This window comes from Amblyraja radiata, chromosome 1 (genome assembly GCF_010909765.2).
Source record: "Amblyraja radiata isolate CabotCenter1 chromosome 1, sAmbRad1.1.pri, whole genome shotgun sequence".
In the NCBI taxonomy this organism is placed as follows: domain Eukaryota; kingdom Metazoa; phylum Chordata; class Chondrichthyes; order Rajiformes; family Rajidae; genus Amblyraja; species Amblyraja radiata.
The window spans coordinates 161,160,552-161,178,747 of NC_045956.1; the positions used below are offsets into that span (position 1 = coordinate 161,160,552).

The 18,196-nt window shown below is 45.9% G+C and overlaps 1 protein-coding gene across 1 annotated transcript in view; it reads left to right on the forward strand.

Moving 5' to 3' along the window:
- Positions 1 to 571: 571 nt before the first annotated feature.
- The window catches only part of skor2 (SKI family transcriptional corepressor 2), a 60,526-nt gene continuing 42,901 nt past the window's right edge, over positions 572 to 18,196 (forward strand). Inside the window, exon 1 of the mRNA XM_033033943.1 lies at positions 572 to 686. The gene's annotated coding sequence lies outside the window, so the exon portion shown is untranslated. The remainder of the gene's footprint in view (positions 687 to 18,196) is intronic.

Here is an 18,196-nt window from a genome sequence, read left to right on the forward strand (position 1 = left end):
TTCCTCTTCCCATGGATGCTGCCTGACTTGCTGAGTGTTCTCAGCATCTTCATTCCATGTCTTGTACTTTCAGCGGAAGGTTTTTTAAATTTTTATAGCAGGTAAAGCAGACCAATTCTTATTGATTTGGTCTCCTTTTATCGATTTATTATAAGCATATGGTGCAACACAACCATAGAAATAAAATGTTTTAGAATCAGATGGTGAGTGGCCTGGAACATAAAATAGGTATATCGCTTTCAATCTCCTTTTTCCTTTTCTTCTTTTATTTTTATTTTCTCTTTTTCGACTCTTTGTCCTTCCTTCTTCTTCTTCTTCTTCTTCTTTCTTCTTCCTTCTTTTGGACTATCTTTCTATCTCACGCACCACTTATGTCAATCTTTTCTTTTCTACTCTTTTCTTCCTTATTCCTGTTTTACTATTAAATTAAAAAATAAGAAGTTGTATATGAAATGTAATATGTCAACAAGTATGAGGTACTGAGGTACCACAGTATTGTACTTACTTCTAACAAAAATAAATCAAAAAAATAAAATAAATAAATAAATAAAGATTTATTTTGTTTCAGGTCAGGGAGGCACTACAAAAGAAGCCTGAAGGTGATCCTTCACTGCATCACGTTGAGTATGCACATTGCGGAAACAGTGCACTAACTATTATGGGAGTGAATGGTTAAGACAACATTGGTAGGTTACTTTGTTCTAGAATGCATTCAACTTCTTGTGTGTCTTTGGAGCCAAATGCAAGCGAGTAGAGAATATGCTTGTGACTTGCATGTATTAAATTTCCTTACACAATGAGGGGCTACACAACACTTAGCTTGGTGGCTTTGTTCTTTAGTTTATTTGCTTCAGAGCTACAGCAGAAACAGGCCCTTTAACCCACCGAGTCCACACTGACCAGTGATCACCGCTACACTAGTCCTATCCTACGCACTAGGGACAATTTACAGAAGCCAATTTACCTACGGACCCAAGATAGACACAAAATGCTGGAGTACCTCAGCAGGACAGGCAGCATCTCTGGGGAGATGGAATCCTCATTCTTCTAAACTCCAGCAAGTACAGGCCAAGTGCCGACAAACACTCATCATAGGTTAACCTACTCATTCCTGGGATCTTTCTTGTAAACCCCTCTGGTCCCTCTCCAGAGCCAGCACATCCATCCTCAGAAATGGTGCCCAAAATTGCTCACAATATTCCAAATGCGGCCTTTACCAGCGCCTTATAGAGCCTCAACATTACATTAACGTAGCAACAACAACCTGGCTGCTGAACACCCTGCTTGAGATCTAACTATTCCTTTGGTTTATGTTTAATTCACAAGAAGAAGAAGAACATTACATCCCTGTTTCTGTATTCAAGCATTGAATTTGCTTTATTTACTACTGGTTAGACTAGCAATTTAACATTTTGGGAATCCTGCACTCCCATGTCTCCTTGCATCTCCGATTTCTGGATTCTCATCCCAGTTAGAAAATAGTCAACACCTTCTTTCTTACTACCAAAATGCATGACTCCACACTTTGCTACACCAGATCCCATCTGCATGTTCTCTGCCCACTCTCCCAACCTGCCCTAGTGCTTCTGCAGAGTCCCTGCTTGCTCTCCACTACCTGCCCCTCCACCTATTTTCGTATCATCCGCAAACGTTGCCACAAAGCCTTCAATCCCCTCGTCCAAATCATTAATATACAACGTGAAGAGTGGCGGCCCTTGCGGAACTCCAATAGTCACTGGTAGCCAACCAATGTTTCGGGTCGAGACCCTTCTTCAGACTACAAACCGGCACGCCTTTGGAGTGTGGATGTAAATTGGAGCACCCGGGAGCATACAAATTCTGTAATTTTCTCGCTGCCAAAAGTGTGGCGACTTGTGCACTGCCTAGGTTTGTCTGCTATATGATTTTACCGGGTTGTATGCAAAACAAAGCGCTTTACGATACCTAGGTACACGTGACAATAAAATATAATTGAATCATCATTGAATCGGACAGCACCCGTAGTCAGGATCGAACCCGGGTCTCTGGAACTGTACCGCTCTACCGCTGCGCCACTTGTAGCCAAAACATTGAAGTTTGTGAATGGCCATGAAACCCAGGGTATTAGCGGTGGAGACTCACTCACAGATATAGCGTTCTCCAGTAAAACATCTCTCCATGAATATTTTATATATTCTCACTAAAAGATGCAGCTCAAAATATATTGGAGACACAAAAGACTGAAGATGCTGCAATCTTGGGTAAAAAAAAACTGGCAGGCAATGAATGGTACAGGAGTGGGAGATTGCAACCTTCACGTGGTCCACCCTGTTTCGACTAATACAATCAACCCGACGTGCACAAACAAATAGATGTAGTATTTCATGCCACTAGATCTACAACTTTAGGCTGCGCACGCCATACGCAAGAAGAAGAAGGCAATTGCACAGAGACGTTTCGGGTCGGGACCCTACTGCAGACTGAAGGATGCCGACCCGACTATCCATCTCTCTCCATACGTGCTGCCTGACCCGCAGAGTCCCATCTGTAGTTTGTCTTGTTACTCAAGATATACTTGTTCATAGCAACCTGTTAACAGTGTTAATGCTTTTGAAGAACGGCGCTTCTGTGGTTTACCGTGTTAGTCCCTGTATGAATTGTGTAAACCGAGTACTGTAACTTACAAAAATAAGTTAAAGAAGCAAATCAGATCCTGGAAATTTATGAAATACAAATAAATTATGGGATAGAGCAATATGGATCACGCGAGGAGAATAGTATAACTTGGCATCATGTTAGGCACCGACATTGTAGGCCGAAGGGCCTGTTCCTGCGCCGTACTGTCCTGTGCTCTATGTTGTAAGGCCATTCAGCCCAACACGTCCACTTTAACTAGAATAGTCATTTAAGGGCATTTCCACTTCAGGGCTTCAAATCCTTGACTGTGCGTCACTGCTCTTGAAATGCTCTAGACACGTTTCAGATGTTACGAGAATTTGCGTTCTATATTTTATCAGATTGTGATTCTCGTTGTACTTGTGAGGGGCAGAAACAGGTTCCTCAGTCCTCCTTCCTCCATTTCTATCACCGGTTAATTTATAGATAGACACAAAACGCTTGAGTTACTGGAGAAAAAGGATGGGTGATGTTTCCGGTCGGAATCCTTCTTCAGACTCGAAGGGGTTAGTCTGAAGAAGGGTCCCGACCCGAAGCATCACCCATCCTTCGGTATAAACCAGCATCTGCAGTTCCTTTCTACACCAGTTAACTTATCTTGCCCACTTCTTACAAGCTTCTCTGCCGAGGGGAACATGCTTCTTCTTTTTCACGCTGTCTGGGCCCTTGATTTTATACACTTCAATATTTTTCTCATAGGATATAATCTCACTCTTAAGTCTCTTCTCAGAGCAAAACTGCTTTCGCCCAGGCAGCATCTTAATGAATCTCCCTGGCACCCCTTTAGTTCTATTAACAGAGCGCACACAGGGCCGTGAAAAAACAAAGAATCTCTCCCGGTCTGCTGCAGAATCCCGAGCCTGTACATCACCCGGCCATTCCCTTCATACATCATTTAGGGAATCGAGGACCGGGTAACAAGGTCATAACTGATAGAAGCAGAATTAGGCCATTCGGCCCATCAAGTCCACCCCGCCATTCAATCATGGCTGGTCTATCTTTCCCTCCTAAAACAATTCTCCTGCCTTCTCCCCGTAACCCCTGACACCCGTGCGAATCAAGAAAACCAGAGGACATGGGTTCGAGGTGGCGGGGAAGAGATTTCCTAGGAATCTGAGGGGTAACCTTTTCACACAGTGGTCGGTGTATGGAACGAGCTGCCCGAGGAAGCGGTTGAGGCTGGGACTGTCGCAACGTGGGGGAACCAGGTAGACATGTACATGGATAGGACAGGTTTGGAGGGATATGGGCCAAACGCACGCGTGTGGGACCATCGTAGATGGGAACTGTTGGCCGGTGTGAGCATATTGAACCGAACGGCCTGTTTCCACGCTGTATCACTCTATGAATAGGACCCGCTGAGTTCCTCCAGCACTTTGACCACGTGTTGTACAGTCTAAATGGGCAACATGGTCGGAACATACACCGTGGGCCAAAGGACCTGTTCCTTATATGTTATAGGTTATATGTTCCATGTTCTTAAGATGGGACCGGGTTGCCCAAAGATTATGACCCCGGCTCCAATGAGAAGCAGAACTCCAAATGGAACGGGGGCCTGGAGCCTAAAGGAGGCAATACGACGTTTTTATTTTAATATATATTTAAGACATCGTGTCTACCTTCGATTTAAACCAACATCTGCAGTTCTTTACTACGCAAGACATTTTTTTTAATTTACAAGCATTTAGATTAATTATTGTTTTAAAAACCAATCACATGATAACACACTTTGTAACATATATAATTTGACCGATCTCGTATTTGACGAGATGAATCATCTCCAGTCGTATCTTGCTGGGAAAGTTTAAAGCTGCTTCAGATTGAGTTTCCCTCCCCCCTGACTCTCAGTTGAAGAAGGATCTCGACCCGAAACGTCACCCTTTCCTTCTCTCCAGAGATGCTGTCTCGCCCGCTGAGTTACCCCAGCATTTCGTGTCTATCTTCGGTGTAAACCAGCGTCTGCAGTTCCTTCCTGCACATCTGCCGTTTCTTCCCACACCGTGTGTTGCGTATAATTCTACTTATTCTAAATTGGTTTTACTCTGATTCGCGATTTAAAAAAACACGACATTGCCATGGTGGTGGTTTTAACTGGTTTCTGCACCTTGAGTCTGTGGGAATGTTCTATCTCCCCCTCCCTCTCCCTCCCTCTCTCTCTCTCTCCCTCTCTCTTTCTGGTTTAAATGAGATTGACTGCATTCACCAGAGTTAAAACTGGAGTGGCCAGGAATTAATCACTCGCACATTCGCATTTCTTCCCGCTTTGCTTCACTTTCAGTTTCCAGCCTACATTTCACTAACGGCGTAACTTTTCTCCCCTTAACACCTACTCTGTATCTTTGTAACTCTGCCTTGTCCCACGCTCCAACAATCCACGTTTCTCTTGATCGCTGCTCTCCTCGTTCAGACTTTCTAGGTTGTTATGTTTTCACTGTTTTACAAGGCGGGTTCCTTGCGTTCCCAGTACCCCCCTCGTTATGCAGCTGGCAGCGCACCACAGGCGTGGATCCATCTGCCCCTTCCTCTTCAGTGAGTGGGCCCTTCCTTGTGCTTCACGGAGCACTGTGCGCGGACAGCGATGGATGTACACGGATGTTTGCTGGCTTCTCGTGGCTACAGCCCGACTCACCTCACCTGAAGTGTAGAATTCCGCTGAACACCGACTACATTAAAGATAGAGACAGAAGGCTGGAGTAACTCAGCGGAACAGGCAGCATCTCTGGAGAGAGAAGGAATGGGTGAAGTTTCGGGTCGACACTACATTGATTTATATATTTCCCCCCTAATATAACAAATGTTCGCTTTCTTTCAGATCATTAATATAATTAAATCCTGTGAGTAGAGAATTGTTTAGTCGATCAAGTGAAAATTTATCAGGTCTGAAGAAGGGTTTCGGCCCGAAACGTTGCCTATTTCCTTCGCTCCATAGATGCTGCTGCACCCGCTGAGTTTCTGCTGCATTTTTGTGTACCACCGAAAATTTAACTCAGATATGTTCACACAAACACATATTAAACCACAGACTATCCCTGCGACAGAGCTACACAATCCAAGCGCCGAGGCTGGGAATCCTTGGCTTTTACGGTCTCTGTTCTGTTTGATTTTAATTTAATAATTCTCCAACCAAGATAGAGACAGTCCCGGTTTGTTCGGGCTAATTATTTCCCGCTGCCATCTATTGATCTGGGAGTGAGAGGCGATGACAAAGCCTCCAATCCGCTGATATTGTCATGTGCCGGCGCGGACGCGTCTCGGGCAGCGAGCGGGATTAATGAAAATTTCGCCACAAAAACGGGGGTTCGTTGCTAGCTTACCAAAGACCCAGAGATAAAATCAGTAGTGAACTAATGCAAATGAACTGCAGGGGACGGCAGCTGAGACCCTCGCCTCAGTCAATAGCCATCTCTCCCAGCAACCTCTATCAGCCTCGCCGTCTCTTATGGAATATTATTACATAGGGAGAAAGAAAACAAAACACACAATGACATACCACGGCAACTATTGTCAATCAGTTTCCGTTTGTGGAGAGAGGGGGCAGATTCTCCTTTGCATCCGAATTGTTTAACACATTTCGGCCGATGCTGCTCAGATTGTGATTGGAATTATTCTGTCCCTGCTGCTGCTGTGTATTAGGTTCAATTACATCTGTATCGCCCGTCATCGAGTGAAGACACTGAACGCCATTTGAAGCGCGGTAAATTAATATAGAAAATCCATGATTTCACATGGGATTCTTTCTAATTAATTCCCGTCTTTAACCCTGCCTTCTATGTGGTATTGAAATTCTTAACTACATCTACGATTTCCGTGCAAGTTTTTTTTCACCACGTATTTCATCCATATCTTGTACTGACGATGATGTTTCTATTTAATGCTGAGATGAAGCAGACAGATCGAGCCTTGAACCCCTGAAATTCTTCCCGCTAAAATGTTATTCCCAACGAGAGTCGCAATGCGCAGGTGGTCGGCTCGGGTTAAACAAGAGCTCCCGCCTGCGCGCTACCATCAATGGTATGAAACGACCCCTTTATCAGCGTGCTATAATGTTTTTTTAATTGAAAATAAAAATCATTAGTATGGCGTTGTTTTTTTTTTGGTTTGTTTGTTTTTTGACACAATATTCATGGCATAAACTTGAAGGTAGCATGGTTGGTTTGGTGAGATTTTTAGGAGCCCGTTGAGGTTTGAAGAGCGCATACATTATTCACACAGTGAGAGACATCTGCTACATGGTATGATGTCCTGGACATTGTGTGTGTGTGTGTGTGTGTGTGTGTATATACTACGTGTTTAATGCAGGTTTTCACATACACCTTTTTCAAAATACCCTGAAGTGATTTTAATAAAGATTGGGAAATTAAGCACGGATTGGGAATTTGCAGAAGGGGTTAAAGAAGTGGCCTGTGAATGTAGAGAGGGGGTGTAAAGAGGGAGATACGGCGATTAGGGGGGAGAAACATGGAGTGTGGTGATCGGACAGCTAGCGTGTGGGTTTGGGATATGGAAGGAGGTGAACTAGGAGTTCCGCACACGTTGGGATGGGGCAAGTCAGCGGGAGGAGACATGGACACTGCGAGGCCCAAGAAGGTGGAAGAGAGAGATGAGCCAAACTTCACGATGAATACAAGTAGTAGTCCATAAACCGACTCAACGACAGGATCTACAGCAAAGACAAAGCGCTGGAGGAACTCAGCGGCTCAGGCAACATCTGTGAAGGGAAATGGATAGACACGTTTCAGAAACATGGTCGGCCAGGCTGAGTTCCTCTGTGACTTTGCGCTTTGTTCCATCAACCCCATAACTCATCCAGGAGTACACCGTTAACCAACAGCCGAGGGTCATCTTAGAATGAACGAGTGCGCGTAAAGGATGGAGTCGGGTTCATCGTTTCAGGAGTGGACGTTAATTGACAACTGAATTGGAAGTTGGATATTATTTCGGGTTTGGTCTGAGAATCGAGTGGGACCAAGGAACGGCGGCAAATTCCTTGCATGAACCGGTTTAGCTTCAGTTAGCCGGCGATTAGACTGCGAACATTAGACATTATAACTACTTTGTAATCGAACGAGTTGGGAATGAGGTCAAAGAAAGTATCACCGGTACACAGGGGGATCTCCTCCATATTCCCATGTTTTAAAATCTGGAGGTAGGTTCACATATGCTCATGCATGCACACGATTCTCTGGATAAGTAGGAAGTGAATGGTTTGTCACATGAGTGTAGGCAGGGATTGAAAGAGAGGCCGGTGTTCACCTCCGTCCGTCTCCCTGTGGTTTGACCTCCTGGCCAGAGATGTTTGGGTCTGAACAAGATCCCGACCGGAAACATCACCTATCAGTGTTCTCCACACATGCTGCCTGGCCCGCTGAGTTACTCCAGTACTTTGCTTTCTGCAGAGAGTAAACACTTCAGCTCTCTCCAGTCACTGTAACTGAGATCTTTATTGATTGAACATGGATTGTTTTGCTTTTGGTTACAGTGCGCACGTGAGGAATACATCAGGTAACTGCTCAGTCTCTTGTCCAGAGCAGGGGGATCGAGAACCAGAGGATTGAACCAGACGTTTAAGGCGAGGGGGGGTGTTCATTAGGAACTTGAAGGGCAACGTTTTCACGCAAAAGGGTGGCGGGTGTATGGAACGATCTGCCGGAGGAGATAAATGAAGCAGGTACTATCGCAACGTTTAAGAAATATTTAGACAGGTACATGGATCAGACAGGTTAGATGGATAGGGGGGCAAACACAGGCAGGCGAGACTAGTGTAGATAGACATGCTGGGCGGCGCGGGCAAGATGGGCCGAAGGGCCTGTTCCCATGCTGTATGAGTCAAGTCAAGTCAAGTTTATTCGTCACATACACATGCGAGATGTGCAGTGAAATGAAAAGTGGCAATGCTCGCGGAATCACTATGATTCTATGATTAGTATCTGTTTTCCGAAGATTATTTTAATGTTGGCCAACAAAGAAGAATATATTAGCCTCTGTACATAAATTCATAATATAAAAAAATATATATATTAAAAGGGAGTAGAACACTTGTTTTTAACATCTTAGACAGTACAAATTGCTGTTTTTGCATCGTAAACAATCGCTCTGTGGCTCAGAGTTGTGCCGCACCTGCGCGGATGGAGAGTTAGAGGAACTACATCCTCCAAATCCAAAAGGTTATTACCATCGACAACGATTGACACTGGAACAACGTGAGGGGTGACCTCGTGGAACAGTGTACACTTGTTAAAGAATAGACACAAAATGCAGGAGTAACTCAGCGGGACAGGCGGCATCTCTGGAGAAAAGAATTGGGTGATGTTTCGGGTCGAGGCCCTTCTTCAGTCTGAGTCTGAACGTGCGTCTGAAGAGGGGTCTCGACCCGAAATGAGATGCTGCCTGTCCCGCTGAGTTACTCCAGCATGTTGTGCCTATCTTCGGTGTAAACCAGCAAGTGGAGTTCCTCTTACACAATTGTGTAGACGCGGGGAGAATGTTTGCCCTGCCTGAGGAGCTTAGAACTAGGAGTCGTAGTCTCGGGGGGGGGGGGGAGAGTATATAGGAGTCGGCGAGAAGCGAACCTTCGGAATTCTGCGACGGCACAGGCAAGATTTTCCGATATTCAGCGGATCAAGATTGGGACAGGAAAATGGCGTTTGAGATAGAAGTCTTGCTGAGTGGTGGAGCATGCTCGAGGGGCCGAATGGCCTACTACAGCTCCTCTATTGTACGTCCTAGTGCGGTAGACAGAAAGAATGGGATGTATTCCGGCGAAAGAACCAATGTTCGTCCTTCTCAGGTTGAGCGTTAACATGTTACATGCACGCAGGGGTACGAGAGAGAGAGAGAGTGTTTTATTGTCATATGTCCCAGACAGAACAATGACATTCTTACTTGCAGCAGTAGAACAGAGACCCGGTTCGATCCTGAACTCGTGTGCTGCCTATGTGGAGTTTGCAAGTTCTCCCTCTGACCGCGTGGGTTTCCTCCGGCTGTTCCCAAATCCCAAAGACGTAGATTGCCTCTGGTGTGGGGGGGAGTGGATGAGGAAGTGCGATACTATAGAATTAGTTTGACCGGGCGTTCGATGGTCTACATGTACTCGGTTGGTCGAATGGTATGCTGTTTCCATCCTGTATCTCTAAATGAATGTCTGAAATACCAAACATCTCTCTAGTTCGAGGTGGGGTGGTGTTGGGCAGCAGATATCCATGGATATTAAGAGACTACTGCTCGCCAAAGCCAACTTTCCAATAAAGTATCCCGCGACAAGCATAACATGGGCGGTTTCCCAACGCCTCCGTTATAGGTAGGTTCAACTTCCTCTGAGTGCTGTAAATTCGTACTCTGCTGCAACAGGCCGCGGTGACCACTCGCAATTTCAACCAAAGATGCTCACCGGATGCCGAACAGTCCACATCTCAACAGCAAAATCGCCTTAGGAATGCATAGACCGTAAATGACAGAGCAGAAACAAGGGACTGACACTGCGTTACATTTTTGTTTAAAGACACAAAGTGTTGGAGTTACACCGCGGGTCGGGCAGCATCTTTGGATGAGATGGATAAGTGACGTTTCGGCTCTGGACCCTTCTTCAGACTCTGTGTGGGTGCGGATACGGGCGTAAATTACCCCCCCCCCCCCTCCACACACACACGCAGAGTAATTTAGGGCCAGTAATATAGGCGGAGGTGGATAGTCAGGTAAATTCTCTAAGAGCGTATCCCGTTCAACACACTCTCCCTTACAATGCAACCGCTTTGGCTACCCGTACCCCACCTTCCTTAGCACCCACGCATGCCTTGGAAAAGGATGCATGGTCCCAGGGGGACGGTGAGACATGTGCTGGAATGCATGAGCGTGTAGACGAGAAAACAGGCAGCAATACTGCCTCATCTTATTTACGAAGAAATTGCACGCTGGCAACTTTACTGTTCTGGTCACAGTATTCGATGTATCAATTGAATATATTAACCTGAGCAGAACTGCTCGGTTCATTGCTAACGAGAAGAACGGCACCGTAGCGCAGCGGTAGAGTTGCTGCCTTACTGAGCCAGGTCCAGGGTTCGATGCTGGCTACGGGTGCTCTCTGTACGGAGTTTGTACGTTCTCCCTGTGACCGCGTGGATTCTCTCCAGGTGCCTTCTCTCCATACCCCCTGATCCCTTTAGCCACAAGGGCCACATCTAACTCCCTCTTAAATATAGCCAATGGACTGGCCTCAACTACCTTCTGTGGCAGAGAGTTCCAGAGATTCACCACTCTCTGTGTGAAAAATGTTTTTCTCATCTCGATCCTAAAGGATTTCCCCTTTATCCTTAAACTGTGACCCCTTGTCCTGGGCTTCTCCAACATCGGTAACAATCTTCCTGCACCTGGCCTGTCCAACCCCTTAAGAATTTTGTAAGTTTCTATAAGATCCCCCCTCAATCTTCTAAATTCTAGCGAGTACAAGCCGAGTCTATCCAGTCTTTCTTCATATGAAAGTCCTGACATCCCATGAATCAATCTGGTGAACATTCTCTGTACTCCCTCTATGGCAAGAATGTCTTTCCTCAGATTTGGAGATTTACAGAATTGAAAAGTTTGACCGTAAAGATTCTTGCAAATAGAAGCATGGACGTTGTTATTGGACCACGCCAGTCGAGTGGTCCAAAGGACCTTCAGGGTCTTCGGCCGAACCACAGAGAAGCCGAGCAAAAACACATTAACCATCGCCCACCTCGAGGGCACTCCTGGCCAACCGTGGGTCAGGTGGGTCAGCGGGTAAAAGTGGACAATGACAGTCACTTCAGCACTAATGGGATTAGACTCAAGGGTCACGAGTATATAATTACCACATGTACCGACAACAGAAGAGTGGAATTATTGCTTGCAGCAGCATAACAGGACTGTAAACACAATACACATACATACAATATAATAAATAGAAATGACATATTAATAATGTTTAAGAAGGAACTGCAGATGCTGGAAAATCGAAGGTAGACAAAAATGCTGGAGAAACTCAGCAGGTGCAGCAGCATCTATGGAGCGAAGGAGATAGGCAACGTTTCGGCACGAAACGTTGCCTATCTCCTTCGCTCCATAGATGCTGCTGCACCCGCTGATATATTAATAAAACTAGTGCAAAAAAACGCAAAGTCTTTAGTGTAACCGAAGGCAGTGTGTGAAAGTTCATTTAGTGAACATTGAATTCTCCCAATTTTGTAAGCCCTTGCTGTCTCCTCCCATCCCTCAGCCCTCGGGCTCCTCCTCTTCCTTTTTCCTTTCTTCTCCCCGCCACCCCCCATCAGTCTGAAGAAGGGTTTCGGCCCAAAACGTTGCCTATTTCCTTCGCTCCATAGATGCTGCTGCACCCGCTGAGTTTCTCCAGCATTTTTGTGTACCTGTAAAAGTTCATTGTTGAGGTTAGTATTGTGTAGTGTTCAAAAGCCTGGTGCTAGTTGTTGGGAAGAAGCTATTGCTGAACCTAGCGGTCACTGTTTGCAGACTCTTACATCTTCTTCCCGATGGTTGAAGTGAAATGAGAGAGTGGCCAAGGTGGCCTAGGTGTTTGATATTGGCTGCCTTTTTGAGGCAGCACCTCCTCGATGGTGGAAGAGCAAATCCGTGATGGATCGGGCTGGGTCTACACGTCATCTTCCATCCCAAAGTACCACCCCAGGAGAAGAATATCAGCGGAGACACAAGGCACTGCAGATTAGTTTCGTTTAGTTTATTGTTGTCACGTGCACTGAGGTACAGTGAAAAGCGTCTTGTTGCGCGCTATCCCGCCAAGGAAAAGACTACGGGAAGCTGTCCACTGTGTACAGATACAGGGTAAAGGGTACGGTGTTTAGTGCAAGATATAGTTACATAGAAACATAGAAAATAGGTGCAGGAGGAGGCCATTCGGCCCTTCGAGCCAGCACCGCCATTCATTGTGATCATGGCTGATCGTCCCCTATCAATAACCCGTGCCTGCCTTCTCCCCATATCCCTTGACTCCACTAGCCCCTAGAGCTCTATCTAACTCTCTCTTAAATCCATCCAATGACTTGGCCTCCACTGCCCTCTGTGGCAGGGAATTCCATAAATCCTCTTTATTCCTATACCTAAACATAGTCCGACAGTCGCCAATTAGGTAGATGGGAGGTCAGGGCCGCTCTCTAGTTGGCGAGAGGACGGTTCAGTTGCCTGATAACAGCTGGGAACAAACTGTCCCTCAATCGGGAGGTATGGGTTTTCATACCTCTGTACCTCTTCCCTAATGGCAAAGGGGAGAAGAGGGAGTGACGTGGGTGAGACTGGTCCGTGGTTATGCTGGTGGCCTTGCCGAGGCATCAGGAAGTGTAGATGGAGTCAATGGAAGTGAGGTTGGTTTGCCTGATGGTCTGGACTTCGTCGTCCACAATTCTCTGCAATTTATTGCGGTCTTGGGTACATCTGTTCCCAAACCATGCTGGTTTACAAAATAAAGGCACAGTTCTCCAGTAACTCAGCGGCCAGGCAGCATCTCTGGAGAACATGGGTAGGTGACGTTTCTGGTCATGCCTCTCCTTCGGGATATGAGAATTGGTTACACGCCGAGAGAGTTCTATCGTCAGATCACGTTTCCATTTAAAAGTCATAAATATTTTAATTTTAATTTAATTTTGTTTATTTGGAATATATCTAGAACATGGGTTCCACTTCTGCAAAAGTTGGAGATCAGTTACAATAGAAACAACAGTACTGAAGACTAATCAGATCATTTAAACCCCAATGTGGCGAACGGGAGCGAGACTGTGTACATATACACCGGCTAATGGGAAGAAAGCCGACGTCAGGAGCGAAGTTAGGCACAAAATGCTGGAGTAACTCAGCGGGACAGGCAGCATCTCTGGAGAGAAGGAGTGGGTGATGTTTCCAGGGGTCTCGACCCGAAACGTCACCCATTCCTTCTCTCCATAGATTACCTGTCCCGCTGAGTTACTCCAGCATTTTGTGTGTATCTTCGGTGTAAACCAGCATCTGCAGTTCCTTCCTACACATTTCACCAGGAGCGATGTTGTGTTTCTCGTATCGGGGGATTACGCTGGGCAGGTTATCAGCACGAGCCCACATTAAGGACATGGATTTGGGTATGCGCTTCATTGTTTGAAAGTTTGAATGTGAAAGAACAGTGGCAAAAGGCAATAAAAAAACTAACAAACAGACGTGACAAGTGTGGAGATAATGATACAAACATTTTGAAGGTCGTTCTTGAGCATAAGAGATTGTCAAGATTCACGAAATCAATATAAACCTTTATAAAGTACTGACAATTGTGTCCAGTTCTGGGCATTGCGTTTCAGGAAAGCTTGTCAAAGTCTTGCATGGAAAACTGAAGAGATTTACTAAAATAGTGTCCCAAGGACGAGGGACTTCATGTGTGAGAGCCTTGAGGGGGGGCTGAGGAGTTCTCTGGAGCTGAGGACCAGGAGGAGATTTGATGGAGCCGTTCAACGTTTGAAGCAGAGATAGATTGATCCTTTATTAGTGTGGATGTCATGGGTTATGGGGAGAAGGCAGGAGAATGGGGTTGAGAGGGAAATATAGATCAGCCATCTTCTTCTTGCGTATAGGCGTGCACAGCCTAAAGTTGTAGGACAACTTGTTCTATTTGATCTTATTTGATTGTGCGCGCCAGGTTGATTGCATTCGTCGAAACAGGGCGGGACCACGTGAAGGTTGCAATCTCTCACCCCTAATCAGCCATGATTGAATGGCGGAGTCGACTTGATGGGCCGAATGGCCTAAGTCGGCGACTATCACTTAATGACCATGTTAGAGTAAGCGAGGTGGAAAACTACACAGTGGCAGAAACCAAAATGTACACGAGTTTAAAGCAAAAGAATAATAGCCAACATGTTGCTCTGTTGCTGTGATCTGGGATTCGCCGCTTGATGAAAGGGTGGAAACAGATTCGGCAGTGATGTAAAAGTCGGTAATGGATTGGAGCAAAATAATTACAGGGCGACGGGCAGGAAGTTGGGTAACTGTGAGATAGAGGCAGCGCAAGTACGAGGGGCCGAATGTACTCCTTCCGTGTTGTTCTTTCCGCCGTTTTGTGACAAACGTAGATCAAGAGCTGAGAGGAACCAGATCTTTGTTAGTCTTAGATTAGAGATACAGCGCGGAAACAGGCCCTTCGGCCCACTGCGTCTGTGCAGACCAGCGACCCCCGCACACGAACACAACCCTGCACACACTAGGGACCAAATTACTCATCATTAGTGTTGGAACCGCAGGTGATCGGATCTGGGGCTACATGTAATCAGATCTGGGGCTATAGTAATGGGTTCTGGGGCCACGGGGATTCGTATTTGGGACCGAAGTTAATATAATCTGGGGCACAGGTAATCATGGGGGTACTGGTAATAATATCTGGACTACAGGTTATCGGATCTCTTGACTTGAAGCCAATGAATCTACAAACCTGTATGTCTTTGGTGTGTGGGAGAAAATCGGAGCTCCCAGAGGAACACACGCAGTCACATGGAGAACATCCAAACTCCGTAGTCAGCATCGAACCCGGCTCTATGGTGCTGTAAGGCAGCAACTCTACCGCTGAACACCCGGTTAACTGTGGCTTCAGATCCGATTACCTGTAGCCCCAGATCCAATCACCCCTGGCTCCAGATGCGATCACCTGCAGTTCCAACACTAATGACGAGTTTGCTATAATTTACCGAAGGAAAACTCAACCTTTTCCAAAGCTTGTGCTTTCGCGAGATAAACGAAAGAGTGGTAACTTGTGGAATAATCACCCAGCTGCAAATTGGCTGCGAATAAAAGCAGGAAGCAGAGTATCTGTTCGAGCACTCTTTACACATAGAAATACTTTAGAATGCGCCTCATATTAGTTTACGTGGTGCAAAATCCCAGCGAAATGCTTTGCAATTTGGGGGTGTCATTTCTGTGAAAGACCCCTGGTTAAGGTAGGTTGAGGTAGTATTTGAACTGGTGTAAAAGACTTGGTTTATCGCTGATGGCCATCGATGAGCACTGATAATCCTACATTTGGTTACATGTCCTAATCCATGTAGAACCTGTCCAGGCTTCAATCCGCCGTTCGCTGGATTGCTCCCAACACGTGGCGGATTGAGCGGGGTGTCTGGAAATAACCGGCTGAATTGTATTTCTTGTTCCCGTCTGAATGTAATTATTCTTGGATGTCATTTAAATGTTGACAGCTAAACTCGCCCACTGGTTTCGTGGTTACACAAAAATGCTGGAGAAACTCAGCGGGTGCAGCAGCATCTATGGAGCGAAGGAAATAGGCAACGTTTCGGCCCGAAACATTGCCTATTTCCTTCGCTCCATAGATGCTGCTGCACCCGCTGAGTTTCTCCAGCATTTTTGTGTACCTTCGATTTTCCAGCATCTGCAGTTCCTTCTTAAACACTGGTTTGGTGGTATTGAGTTATAATGGGTAATCATCAATTGGAATAAGTGTTCAAGAAGGAACTGCAGATGCTGGAAGATCGAAGGTACACAAAAACCTTCTGAAGAAGGTCTGAAGAAGGGTTTCGGCCCGAAACGTCGCCTATTTCCTTCGCTCCATAGATGCTGCTGCACCCGCTGAGTTTCTCCAGCATTTTTGTGTACCATCAATTGGAATAATCTGTGCGGTTCTCTTAAATACCAGGAGGCGCCGTAACCCCTAGTGGCGGCATTGGCTCTCGCTCTTTGAAAAGAATTAACAAAATTGGTGCAAATCAATCGCCTCGTGTCTACAGATTAGATATGCAATTCAATGTTATTGTCTTTAAAGGGTCAGACAAGATGAGTCTTCGCTGATCGACATATCACACCTCCTTTGTGAAAACCTGACAGCTCTAATTTGGCGTCACTCGATATTTAGAGAACACGTGTTTAAGTTGTAGAATCGCAAGTTAAGAGGAGACCCGATAAAGTGAATCGTAATATTTGACTTTATTCTGGCGACACGGAGGCGCAGCGGTCGAGTTGCTGCCTTACAGCGCCAGAGACCCGGGTTCGATCCTGACAACAAGTGTTGTCTGTACGGAGTTCGTACGTTCTCCCTGTGACCTGCGTGGGTTTTCTCTGGGTGATCTGGTTTCCTCTCACATTCCATATACATTCGGTCAAAATTGTGAATTGTCCCCGTGTGTGTGTGTAGGATAGTGCTAGTGTACTGGTCGGCGGGGAGTGGGGTGGGCTGAAGGCTCTGTTTCCACGCTGGATCTCTAAACTAAATATTTCTCATACGTGTTCTCAATATACCTCGCATGTGTACACCGGGAAGTCTAACTTGTAAGGCAGCGTGTGGGATGAAAGACATAACCCTTCAATGGGACTCTGGACAATTTGCCAAGGACACTTACCCAGTGCATTCTCCTCGTTGTAAATCCACTGCGGCTGGGTACATTGTTTCTTTATGAAAATGTTCTCGATGTTGGAGGAGTCTAGAACCAGGGGTCACCGTGTAAGAATAAGGGGTAGGCCATTTAGGACAGAGATGAGGAAAAACGTTTTCACCCAGAAAGTTGTAAATCTGTGGAATTCTCTGCCACAGAAGGCAGTGGAGACCAATTCACTGGGTGTTTTCAAGAGAGAGTTAGATTTAGCTCTTAGGGCTAACGGAATTTAGGGATATGGGGAGAAAGCAGGAACGGGGTACTGATTTTGGATGATCAGCCATGGTCATATTGATTGGCGGTGCTGGCTCGAAGGGCCGAACGGCCTTCTACTGCACCTATTTTCCATATTTTTATGTTTATGTCACCAGGACTAACAGGAGCGAGAAGCGATGGACATTAAGAGAAATGTGAGATACTGGATCTAGTGCGGGTGAAAAGACGGAGGGAAGATTCATAGAAGTTACATGCTGAGAGGAGGTTGATAAATTGATTGAGGAAGGACAAGTGTCCCGCTTTTGGGGAACCACTCGGTTTAAGATTGTCACCGAGAATGTCAACAGCCAGCACCCGCGTGTAGCTTCAGTCTAGAAACACTTTTACATACATTTCATGACACAGAAAATAAAACGGCGCCCGGGAATTAATTGATTTCTGTTAAAGCATTTAAAATCGCGGGGTTCTTTGCCACAGGGTGGTTGAGGCAGACTCTCTGGTGGAGTAAACGACAGATGAAATATTCCGCGGGGCGGTGGAAGTTATGTATGGCAACAGAGAGGGCGGCGAGAAACATTGGCACTTGTTGGGTTGTCCGTGGGTCCGGTATTGTGGCAGAATGGGCCGCCGTTTCATCATTTCGTAAAAAAAGAAAAGAAAAAAAGTTTTTTTCAGATTTACAATGAAAAGTTTTGTTGGCCTGCGAAAATCCACAGGGAAACCAGGACATTTAATAAATAAAGAAGGGCCGATAAATAATACGGGGAGGTGAATACATCAAATTAGTGAAGTGTGGCTCGGAAACAACCCCGTTTCCGCTTCATGGAAAGGCCAGATAGTCTATTGAAAGGAAGTTCGCGGATTTAAAGGGTTAACAGCGATAACCAGCACAGTGTGTGTGTGTGTGCAGTGGAAGTCCGGGAAATTGATTAGCGCCGTTTCGCTCTTGG